The sequence below is a fragment of the Chinchilla lanigera genome, unplaced genomic scaffold (genome assembly GCF_000276665.1).
Source record: "Chinchilla lanigera isolate Chin_1 unplaced genomic scaffold, ChiLan1.0 scaffold00109, whole genome shotgun sequence".
Lineage (NCBI taxonomy): Eukaryota > Metazoa > Chordata > Mammalia > Rodentia > Chinchillidae > Chinchilla > Chinchilla lanigera.
This window is the reverse complement of record NW_004955510.1, coordinates 6048386-6060681: the sequence shown is the minus strand read 5'-3', so window position 1 is coordinate 6060681 and position 12296 is coordinate 6048386. Positions and strand designations below refer to the sequence as shown.

Here is a 12296-nt window from a genome sequence, read left to right as displayed (position 1 = left end):
TCCCCGCACTCTGTGTCTGTGGGGTGGGGGGTAGAGATGGAAACCAGGCATGCTAAGCAAGTGCTGTATCACTTAGCTATGCCTCAGCCCCTCTCTTTCTCATCCACCGTAATGATATAAAAATAAGATGCTAACTTCTAGGAAATTACTCAAATTAAAAACCTACTGCTCAACAAGTTAAAATACAAGCAAATACAGCAAACTACAAATGATAGAGGTACCTTTCTGACCTAAACTCTTACCACTTGCTTCCTTTAATATCCCACAGTGCATCTCCTGTATTTGTGATCCCCTCCACCCTGCACGTTCTTCCTACACTTACAATTTATTTAAATCTGAAGGGTAGAGACAGAAAATAGCAGCGTGGTGATCAGTAGCAAAATTCAGCCTCTCCAAGATCCAGAACTCAGACACTGAAAATAACAACTTGGTGAAAAAAGAAAGAGAAACAGAGAGGCAGATTACTTGCACCAGGAAGGAACTGAAGAAACAAATTAGAAGCTACAGAAAAGGCCACATTAGAAGCTACAAAGACAGTCTGCAACACACAGAAAAGAAGGAAACAATTTGCAGTCTCTCCCCAGCTCACAGGAAGGAGCACCCAGCTCCCCAGAGCAAAGTAAGAGCCCAGGGCTGAGAGCGCCCGTGAGAAATAGCAGAGGAACCCAAGGCTTCATGAACTGCAAAACAGGGTTTTGGTTTGGTTCAGAGGGACACCATACCCATGGCAGGCAATAGCTGAACAGGGATTCAAGCACGAGTGACCGTCATATTGCCAGAGTGCGCTTGATCAGGTGCCATTTCAGGAAAGAGTTGATTATTGAAATCTGGCACTCAGAACAACTAAAAAACTTTACTTCAGGGTTCAACAGGACTGGGTATAACGAGGTGGCGCATGCCTGTAATCCCAGTACTCGGGAGGCTGAGGAAGGAGTATTGTTGCAAATTCAAGACCACCCTGGGCTACAAAGTGAGCTCAAGGCCAGCCTGAACTGCATAGTGAGACCCTGTCTCAAAAAGACAATAAATAAATAAATAAATAAATAAATAAATGGTATATGATACAGATGTTCCTCAACCAATGGATTATATCCTGCTATACCAATCATAAGTTAAAAATCCTATGTCAAAAATGCATTTAATAGTGGAACAGTTCATCCTGCCAATGCCTTGATTTCAGACTCACAGCCCCCAGAACTGTGAGACAATATGTGTCTGTTGTTCAAGCCACCTGGACTGTGGGGCTTTGTCAGAGTGCCACTGTTTCTGCAGGGCACTGATTTATGTTTAGGGCATTGAGAGATGGGGGACTAGAGACTAGATGCTTTCAATTCCCTTGAAACATAAGCTCAACTGCTATTAGGAAAGCAAAATTACACAAAAAAGAGTAACTCCTGAATATTCAGGAAGAATCACTGTATGCTTAGAAAATTAAGATCTCTAATACCTAGAAAACAGCCAACAACCAGTCAAGAAGAATTTGTCCATTAACTGTCTAATAGGAAAGGTACAATTTAAACCATACACTTGCTTCAACGTTAGCCCAGCACCTAACATTGATTTGGGGTGTGTCTTTACTGAAAAATAAAAGAACACATCAATACCACATAGAAACAAAACCAGAAGGAGGAAGCTGGGCATGGTGGTACACACCTGTAATCCTAGCACTCCAGGAGGCTAAGGCAAAAGAAGAGAAGCTCAAGCCAAGCCTGGGTTACATAGTGATTTAGTGAGACCCTGTCTCAAAAAAATAAAGAGCCACAAACATAGCTCAGTGCGAAGGCCTTTGGTTCAATCCCCAGGAAGAAAAAAAAAATCAGAATGTGGGATATTCTACAGGACAAATGGCCTGGTTTCTTCAATAAGCAAGTGGCATGGAGAAAAAATAATAGGCTATGGTTGTTGTAAATAAAGGAGATGTAAAGATCAAACAAATGCCATGTTCGGGACATGTCTGAATCAATAAAAATGCTTTTTTTTTTTTTTTTTTTTGAGGCAGGGTCTCACTACGCAGTTCAGGCTGCCCTTGAACTCACTTATATAGCCCAGGCTGGCCTCGAACTCATGGAAATCCTCCTGCCTCAGTCTCCTGAGTGCTGGAATTACAGGCATGCACCACCATGCCTGGCTAAAACTGCATCTTTGAGAATCAGGAAACATCTAACATGGGCTCAGAAGACACTAAGGGATAAATGATCTTGTTACCTTACTCCACATCCTAGCTTAGCAACATGGCCCACTGTGGACTCTCAGTTGTTTACCTTCACAATCGCATGGTTGCCTAGAGCTGCTGCTGCCCAGCATTAACAGAGAGGATCCTGCCATAGATCACTCTCCTAGGAAAGGATCAGATGCAAAATTCAAGGGATGGTTTCAACTGCATGCTTATCGTTTTCACACCATTGTCAAAATATCGTTTAGTTCAACAGTCATAATCCCCAGTAAGTAACATGCTTGTGGGTTTTTTTGACAACTTTTAATAATTTTTCATTTTATTACTATATTTCAGCAATTTCATTGTCATGCATCTAGGTATGATTATATTTATGTTCATTCTACTTGGGGTTCATTGAGTTTCTTGGATCTGAAGCTTTATGGTTTTCATCAGATTTAGAAATTTTTTAGGGCTGGGGATACAGCTCAGTGGTATAAGTGCCTGCCTGCAAGCGCAAGGTCCTGAGTTCGATTCCTGGTACCAAAAAAAAAAAATTTTTAATCAATATTCCTTCAAATAATTTTTCTGCCTACCCACCTTTTTCCTGGGACTCCAATTAAACACACCTACTTGCTACTTTTTCCATAGATTACTGATGCACTATTAAGTTTGACCCAGTCTTTATGCTTCATTTTCCATAAGTTCCACTATATCTTCATGTCCAATTATCTTTCCTTCTGCAGTCTGATCTGCTACTAACCTCACTTTTCTATGTGTATGTATTATTATTTTCATTTTGGACATTGTCTTAGTTATTTTTATCATTGTTGAGACAAAATATCTGACACCTAAAGTTAAAGGAGGAAAGGTGTTTATTTAGCTCACAGTTTGTAGAGATTTTACTCTATAATTGGCTAGCTCTAAGGCAGGGTGATCTATACTTTTGGCTTTTTTAAACTTTTGGGGTCTCTACTGTACCTTTGGCTTTATACTCACATCTTTACACACTATCCTCTCAGGGGCACACTGCCTGGCCTCCCAGGTCTTTTTTTAAAATCTGAGTGGAAACTTTTTTGACCCTGCAACTCTTGTATTTTCTATGAACCTAAAACCAGTGCCACATGGATTATGCCAAGGTCTGTTGCCAGCTGGAGGAATAGCCAGACTTGTGGCGGGGGGCGGGGAAGGTTAAGATGCCTACATTGTTGAGTATTTTGAACCTACTTTTCAGGAACAAATTTTTTTAGGCCACAGCCATTTCAGAACATGGTACCCTATGCCTTTTTTTTTTTAAGCTGTTTATTTTTGTAGTTTTGAGGCTATAAAGAGTGGAGTCCTGTTGTTTCTTGTGATATCCTCAGGCTTTTTTTTTTTTTTTTTTTGTCTTTTTCGAGACAGGGTCTCACTATGCAGTTCAGGCTGGCCTTGAGGTTATTTCATAGCCCAGGCTGATCTCGAACTCACAATGATCCTACCTCAGCCTCCCAAGCGCTAGGATTACAGGCATGCTCCACCACGCCTGGCTAGGCCATTTTTTTTTAAATTGTCTTGTTCCCTTTTAGCAATCAAGATCTCTTCTGCTCTATCTTTGTAGTCTACAGTTTTAGTAGAGCTCCTTTTTTGGCCAAACTCACAACATCTTAAATCATTTTGGTGGGCTCTTTGCTCTTGATTTTCAGCATAAATCCGGCTAAAAGTCCCCAACAGTAGCCTGCCACTGCTTTAACATTAGACTGCCTTGAAATTTTCTCTGCCAGATTAATTAATTCTCAGCCAGGCATGGTGGCGCAACCCTGTAATCCCAGCACTCAGGAGGCTGAGGCAGTAGGATTGCAATGAGTTCCAGGCCAGCCTGGGCTACATAAGCAAGTTCAAGGCCAGTGTGAACTATACAGTGAGACCCTGTCTTAAAAAAAAAAAAAAAAAAAGAAGCAAGGGAGGGGAGGAGAGGAGAGGGGAGGTAAGGAGAGGGGAAGGGAGAGGAGAGGGGAGGGGAAGGGAGGAGAGGGGAAGGGAGGAGAGGGGAGGAAAGGGGAGGAAAGGGGAGGGGAAGTGAGGAGAGGACAGGACAGGAGAGGAGAGGAGAGGACCAAAAAAAAAAAAGATTAATTAGTCCACCACCCTTAATCTTAGTCTCAGGCAAAGTCTCTGGACATGAGCAAAATGCAGACAAACTTTTTGCCAAGCCATAAACATACCATCTAGAGTCCAACAACTAATGCAGAAACCTCCAGAGCCTGGTCTTTATTAGCAGGATTTTAATCAGCCTTCTACTCTTCTGAGCTCTGACCAGAATCTCTCATACAGTACAGCCTAAGGTGTTTTAGCTCTACTTTTTTAGCTGACATCTCTGAACCTTTCTAACTCTCCCCACAAGCCAGTTCCAAAGGCTCCTAAACCACATGGTCAGGTACGGTCACAGCAACAACCCTACTCTCAGTTCCAAATTTTGTCTTCGTTACTTTTTTATCGTTGAGACAAAATACCTGACTCCCAAAGTTATAGGAGGAAAGGTTTATTTAACTCTCAGTTTGTAGATATTTTAGTCTACAATCAGCCGGCTCTGAGTACAGTTCATGGTGGGTAGATTATAGCGAAGCAACAAGAGAGAAACAGGGGACAAGTCTCTTTCTGTCTCTTATATTGTATATAGACTATCCATCCTATGGTAGGCATAACACTCACACCCAAAATCCCAATATTAGACCATAAATCCATTATGAACCCTAGATTTAACCATCTCTAAAAAGCCCATGCCTCACCCCCATGCTACATGAGGCTTTAGAGAAACATCTATATACAAATCATAACAGATAGTATTATTTTTTTATTTTTAGATACTGTGGTGCCTCAGTTCATGGACTTAATTCTTTCCACAGTTCTGGTTGCAAACTGAATTGGACAAGAATCAAATCAAATTCAGTGTTAGGTTCAACACTGACCTTACAGGGAAATTTGATTCAGTCCTCACCCAAGTGAATTTGCAACCAGATTCATGGAAAAGAATTAAGTTTGTGAACTGAGATACCACTGTATAACATCTGAATCTTTTTTACCTGTCACTCATTTCTTTTCCTGTACTCATATCTTACTCTACCTTCTAAATGGAATACACATAACTTTTAATGTACTTGTCTGATAATTCAAACATCAGAATGATTTCTGATTATTCTGCATTTCTGAGTCTCTATTCATTGCTCTTTCCTCTGATTATGGGTCATTCTGCTTTTATTTGGATTCTACATTATCTTTTATTTGATGCTGAACAAAATTTTAGCTGCTGGGTACTGGACTTAACAGTATTCTTTTAAAGAATGTTGTAATTAATTTTGTTTTTGGGTTTTTTTTGGTACTAGGAATCGAACTCATGACCTCAGGCTTGCCAGGCAAGCACTTATGCCGCCGAACTATATCCCTGGTCCCTGTGTAATTAATCTTGACACACAATTTATTTACTTCCTGTTGATGTGATTTGATTTTTTAGCAGTACTGGCTTAAACCTAGGACCTCTGCACTGAGCTATACTGTTAGCCACCCCCCTTTTTTGAGTCAAGGTCTTACTCTGTAGTCCAGGTTGCCCTTGAACTCACTATGTAGCCCAGGTTGGCCTCGAACTCACAGCAATATTCCTGCTTCAGCCTCCCAAGTGCTGGGATTATAGGTGTGTACTACTACACCCAGCTTGCTAGCCCATTTTTAATTTTTTCTTTTGAGACAGAACTTGCTACAATAGTTAGACTGGGCTCAAATTTACAATCCTCCTGCCTCAGCCTCCTAGAGTTCTGGAATCGTAAGTGTGAAGTATGTTGAATTTTTCTTTTATTAGTGTAGGTTTAAAGTGTAGCGTTTAGTCTATGGCTAATTAATTCCATTGCAAAGACTCCAGCCCATGCCCCATGAATGAAAGTCTCTCCACTATGCTTAGTGAAACAAACTAATCATGTGTGAGCTCTTAGGATTGTTTGGGGGTTTTTTTGGTACCAGGAATTAAACTCAGAACCTCACACTTGCCAGGCAGGCACTGTGCCGCTGAGTTCTAACCCCCACCCTCTTAGAATTGTTTAGCATACTGGTTTCCAATGTAACTTTCCCCCAGCACTGTAGACTTTCATATTTTGCACATGCAGAGGATTCAACTAATTGTTCCAGAGCACCGGTCTATGGTTCTCCAGAGATCCCTCATTACTACAGGCTTCTGTGTCATTCCTTCACAGTTTTCTGCCCCACAGATCCCAGCTGTCCTGGCTTCACCAGACTCTTCTGGGTTTTACGTGCTCCAATGCAGTCTGGAAACTGCCTGGAGACAGCATGCTGGGACATCTGTGGAGCTCATGTTGCTTACTTCCCTCCCGCAGGGATCAGCATCCTGCACTGCCTACAAGCTAATGTCTGAAAAGAAGTCTTTTCATATATCTTTATCCTGTTTCCCAGTTGTTTATAGCTGGACAGCAATTTCATAGCAGTTAATCTTGTTTAGACCGATGTACTGACTTCATGGTATTCCACCTTGTGTTATTTTTTAGCAACTGTTCTAGAGATTAAAATAAGCATCATGAAATTATTGCCATCTATCTTCAAATAACAGTATTCTACCTCACAGAATTAGAAACTTATTGCAGTATAATTCTATCAGTCTCCTTTTGTGTTCTTGTGGTTTTATATTCTTCTGCTGTATGTGCAGCATACATCTCTCTATGTATTATTAATACATAATTAATAATACATAATTAATAATACATCTCTCTATGTATTATGAAGGTTTTAAAGTTTTCTCGTAGACCAGGTCTACTGGAAACAATTTTTTTTTATTTCTGTGTGCCCAGAATGTGCTTACTTTGCATTTATTTTACTTTGCTCTTTCTGCTAGACATAGAATTATAGGATGACTTTTTTTCAGTCAGCACATTATGAATGCCATTCCATTATCTTCAAGATTCTGGTCTTAAGGAAGAAAAATGGTAGAATGGTAATCAATAGCAAAATTTTGCCTCTTCAAGATCCAGAATCCAGAAACTGGAAAAAAACAACTTGTTGAAAGAAATAAACAGAAGCAGGTACCAGAAACTGGGAAGAAACTGACAGGATAATAAGAAGCTACAGGGAAGTTAGAAAGCCAGACCACACAGAGAGAAAAGGAAATCATTTGGACCCTCTCCCAGTCTCCAAAGCTCACAGAGAAGGGAACCAGGATCCCCACCAATAAGGTGAGTACCCAGAGCTGGGAGACCCGGGAAGAAATGGCAATGGGACTCATGGTCTCTGTGAACTGAAAAAACAGCACATGGTTTTGCTTGGGACTCCTTCCACACAGAAGGCAACAGCCAGAGAGGGACTCAAGCCCACATACTGCCAGAGAGTACTTAATCAGGCACCACTTTGGGAAGGGATTGGTTATTTAAATATGAGACTTAGAACAAATGAAAACAACTTCACCTGAGGGCTTCCCAGTGTTAACCTCTCAGTGTCTAAATGACAGACAGCCACAGGAAAAAGCTGCAGGCAAGGAACAGGCCAGAAGAGCTTCCCTGAGAAGTTTGAACATAGGCAGGAAGGTCACAGGCCACACCCACACACACTAGTGGTGAGAACCCAGGTTCAGCTTGAGTTACACTCAGAAATACCTGGGTCTGAAAGTGCCTACCGGCAATAAGTACTTGAACCCTTGCCCTGCTGCCTACATCCAGCGCAGAACTGAGGTCTATTGCCTTCCTCATCTAATGTGAGCAAGGTCATGTCTTGGCATGAACACTGCCACAACCTAGGGTAGAGGGGCCACTGGAATAGGGGGTGCACTTTACAAACCCACAGGCCAGAAAGCAAGGCAGAGAAAACTAAGATTTGCTAGATGTCAAAACTGCAGCTCCTAGAAGGAAACTACTCATTCAAAAACATATTCTCTGGTTTTTTATTCATTTTTTCCCCTTTCTTTTTCATACTCCTGTTTTCTTTTTTCTTTCTTTTCTATTTTTATTATTCATAATTTTTCTTTTATCTTCAATTTCTCAATGATCTATTTTCTGTTACTTTTACCTAATTCTATAAATATCCTCTATTCTATGGTAGGATACTTTGTCTCACTTTTCCTCTACTTTCTCCCCTCCAATGTTTCACTTTTCAATTTTTCTTTTTTTGCATTCTACCATTCCCAACCCCCTATCATCTTTAATAGTATAACCATTAAGCTTTATTAATCTTTGGATAGTTAACTATGCTACTACTATTGAAATGTTTTCCATCATTAGTAGAGGTAGATACTTGCTGTATGTAAATATGTGGTTTATACTACAATTGTAGACTTCTTTTCTAAGGTTAAGGATGGTATATTATTGGTTCTCATGGTATGTCAATCCCCAGTTTATCTGACATAACAGGACTACTGGTGATTTATTTGATATTGCTAGATCCCAAAGTTGTTGTTATTAACAGTTTTTCTCTAAATGCCAATACCTGGACTACCTTTGCTTTTGTTTGTTTGCTTGTTTGTTATTTTCAGAGTGAGGACTTTTAATTTGTCCTAAAATCACTGAGGCAAAAATCATGAAACATTCTGCTTCCTTTTACAACCCTCCAACACATGCTATTTGAAGGAAAAAATAGTTTTGTATATGGGATAAAACAATATAAATTCAAAACTTACAGATCAGCGTTAGCTCTATCACTCATCTCTTTAAAAAATTTATGAATCTCCAGTCAAAACTAACAGGGTAGGTATATCTCTCCTGAAATGTCATCTCTGTGCTTTCCAAGTAGACACAGGCTGCACACCATCTTGGAATGTCCTTAGAAGGCCCTGTCCTCAACAGGTGACAGAGTAAAATCCCAGAGTCCTTTCTTTCCAACGGAATAGGTACAGACAGAGACAGAAGGGACTAGTCAAACTTCGTCTTCTTTCCTTACGGCTTGTGTCTTCCTTCTCCTCCTCCCCTGCCACCATGGAAGCCACTTCACCCTCCAAAGCCTCCCTGGCCTCCACCTCCAAATTCGCCTCAGCCAGCTCTACCACTCCCTCGGCCCCCAAAGCCTCCTCTATCATCACCATGGCCCCTAAAGCCACCATAACCCTTAGGCTAGGCCCAGTTCAAGGTAACCATTTCACCATCTGCCATGGTCTCCTTGGCGGCCTTGGGTCTTCCTCACTGCTGAAGTCTACAAAGCCATGCCCCTTAGAGGAGCCAGTTTCCCACTCAGTGGCCATCCTTGCTCCAATAGAGCCATCAAATGATTCCTTTAAGGTCTCTTCAGTGGTTTTCTCAGACAGACTCTTGACAAGCTAGATGGCTGGCTTCTTGCATTAGGTGACCCCCTGGGTCCTTGCAACTCCAGGCTGATTCTTCTGCCCTCAATTTCCCTTTTATTACAGCAGTTTAAAGCTTCTTTAGTGTCTTTAAATGAAGCAAATTCTATAAATACACAGCCTTTAGATTGGCCATTTTGGTTCTAAGCACTTTGATAAAAGCTGCCTTCTCAGATACCTGAGAGTTTCTTCTGTTGTAGGAGAAGGTTGTTTAAATACGGAGTATTTGATTGACCACTCCAAGTGCTCTGTAGTCCTGATTTTGACCTTTTTCCTAGTGTAGTAGAGGGAAACAGATCACCCATCCATCTCTGTTCCCTGCTTTCCTTCAAAGATTTTCTCTGCATCAGCTTTTGTGTTAAATTAAGTATAAGCAATCCCTTTACTCTTCCTATCCTTGCTAAACAGTCTGATCTCTATGGAAGCTTCAAACACTTTCATTCATCTTGAGTGACTTTGGAAGAAAGATTTTTGGCCACAAGCGTCCTTGCATCTCAATCTTTCTTACTGTCTTTTCCTTTGGGTTTCTTTAATTTCACTGACAGACACTTATAAACCAGTGAGTTCCACGGCATTTCCCAGGTCTCCTACAGACTCAAAGTCCACATAACCAAACTTCCATTTATACCAATTCTGACATCCACAGTAGTGGAATCATTTTTAGCAAAAGCTTCACTGACACCAGTTTTTTTTGTTTTGCTTTGGTGGGGTGTTTTCAGTCTGGGTTTTTTTAAGGTAAGATTTTGCTATATAGTTTGAGCTGGCCTTGAGCTCACTATGTAGCCCAGGCTGGCCTTAAACCTGCAGTCATCTTTCTGTCTCAACCTCCCAAGTGCTGGGATTATACATGTGCACCACCACACCCAGTTTTTCATTCAGAAGCAGATTTGTTAGAATTCAGATTTCCAACAGAGATTGAAAGCTGTAGCTGGTTCTGTTCCTTCCACTTTGCTGCTTCAGCAGCTGCCTTCTCTTTGGTCATTTCTTTTACTTTCCAGGTGCTTCTTTGACAGGCTCTTCCTCTTCTTCCTTGTCCTGCTCCTCATCTTCATCATCTTCATCCTCAGTATCATCTTCATCCTCTCCAGTCACATTCTTGGCTTTACAGGACTGGCTTTTGCAGGAGCTTCCTTTTCTCTGGGGGGTGCCACCCCCATAGCTTCTTCAGAGCCATCTTCCTCCTCCCCATGATCATCTTCTCCCTTCTCACTGTCACTGTCCTCTTCCTCCCCATCACCGTCTTCCTTCTTGGCATTTTTGCCATTCTTTGTCCCCTTGGCTGAGGGAACAGCACCTTACCAGGAGCTGCGACCACAGTTTTGCCCAGTGCAGCTCCCCATTTGCCAGGTGCTACAACTGGCTTGACAGGTATCACTGTCTTCTTGGCCAGTGTGGCTGCCACTGCGATTTTGTCTGGGGTGACAGCTGTTTTCTTGGCAAGTGTGGCAATAGCAACTTTTTTGGTTGGAAAAACCACTACATTTTTTTGCTGCAGTCATTGCAGCCTTCTTGGATTTTTCTGCAGGATAACAACCTCTTCTCCACTGCTGTCAACTTCTCACATTTCCTTATCATCACTATCTTCTACCTCCTTTGGGAGAGGCGTCATTTTCTTGGAGTCACCTTGGTTTTTAGCAGCCTTTGCAAGCTTCACCATAATGGCAATTTACAGCAGAGGGGTGTATGGTGGGTGAGTGATACTGATGAGCCAAGTGGAACTGAAGGGCCATCAATGGTGACAGTGGGAACTGAAGATACAGAAGCACATATGCCTAGCAGCCAGCTACAGCTAGAGACTCAGCTTACTGAGTAATCACCTTTCCAGAAGTCAGCAATCTCACAACTTTGTGATTAACAACACTGCAGTCCATTCCAGAAGACTGGGTGCTGAGTCAGCTACACTGCATACCCCACCCCTTCTTAACAGAGGTGATCAAATCTTAGGGCAAAGGCAAAGGACTATACTGAATACATCACTAAAAATCAGTGTAAAGAGATCACCATACTACCAACATAGCCTTTCACTATAAAATCCCATAAAATTAAGCACAAAACAAAACAAAGAAACAGAAGAAGACAAGGCAACAAAATGTCTCCCAAAATTCCCTCTGCTAAAGCCAGGAGATAAGGAGAGGAAAGCAAAGCCACACAATGGACAATGGAGGAGACTAAAACACAGACCAATGAGATGCTTGGAGGGCTCACACAAAATAAAACTTGTCAGATAATGGAGGTAAGAAACACAACAATCAGGGAGTTTATAGAACAGTAATAAAAGCTAGCTGAGCTAAACAAAATGATACAAAATGTGAATGATCAGTTTAGCAAAAAACTAGAGTCTATGAGAAAGTTACAAATAGAAATCTTGAAGATTAAAAATTATATGAAGAATATGGTCATCAGATATGACCAATGTGAGAACAGAATGAACACAGGAATTTTTTTCAAAGACCAATTACTGCCAGGCATTGTGGCACATGCCTATAATCCTAGCAGTAGGGAGGCTGAAGCAAGAGGATTACCTTAAGTTCAAGACTAGTCTGCAAAAAAAAAAGAGCAATTACTCAGAGATACCTACAAAAAAAGAAAACATGAAAGATGGATTCAACAGCTTCTAGATGAGGCAAAGAAGACCAATCTAAGATTAACTGGAATATGAGAAAAATCAGAAGACAGCAGAAAAGAGGTTAACACACTTGCTTACAGGAAAACTTTCCAAATATTGGGAAAGAATTAAACATACAAATAAGTGAGGCATGTAGAACTCTAAATAAACATGATGAAAAGAGAAACCTCTCCATGTCACAACAGTTAAAATACCAGAAGTTTTAACACACGAACAGAATT

General features: G+C 41.1%; 1 protein-coding gene and 2 pseudogenes across 5 annotated transcripts in view; all 3 read right to left on the bottom strand.

The window, feature by feature from the left end:
* The window catches only part of Fam35a (family with sequence similarity 35, member A), a 93269-nt gene that overhangs the window by 54064 nt on the left and 26909 nt on the right, over window positions 1-12296 (bottom strand). The window lies entirely within an intron of this gene.
* Window positions 8133-10431, bottom strand: LOC106146976 (annotated as a pseudogene).
* On the bottom strand, window positions 10256-11106 carry LOC102013318 (annotated as a pseudogene).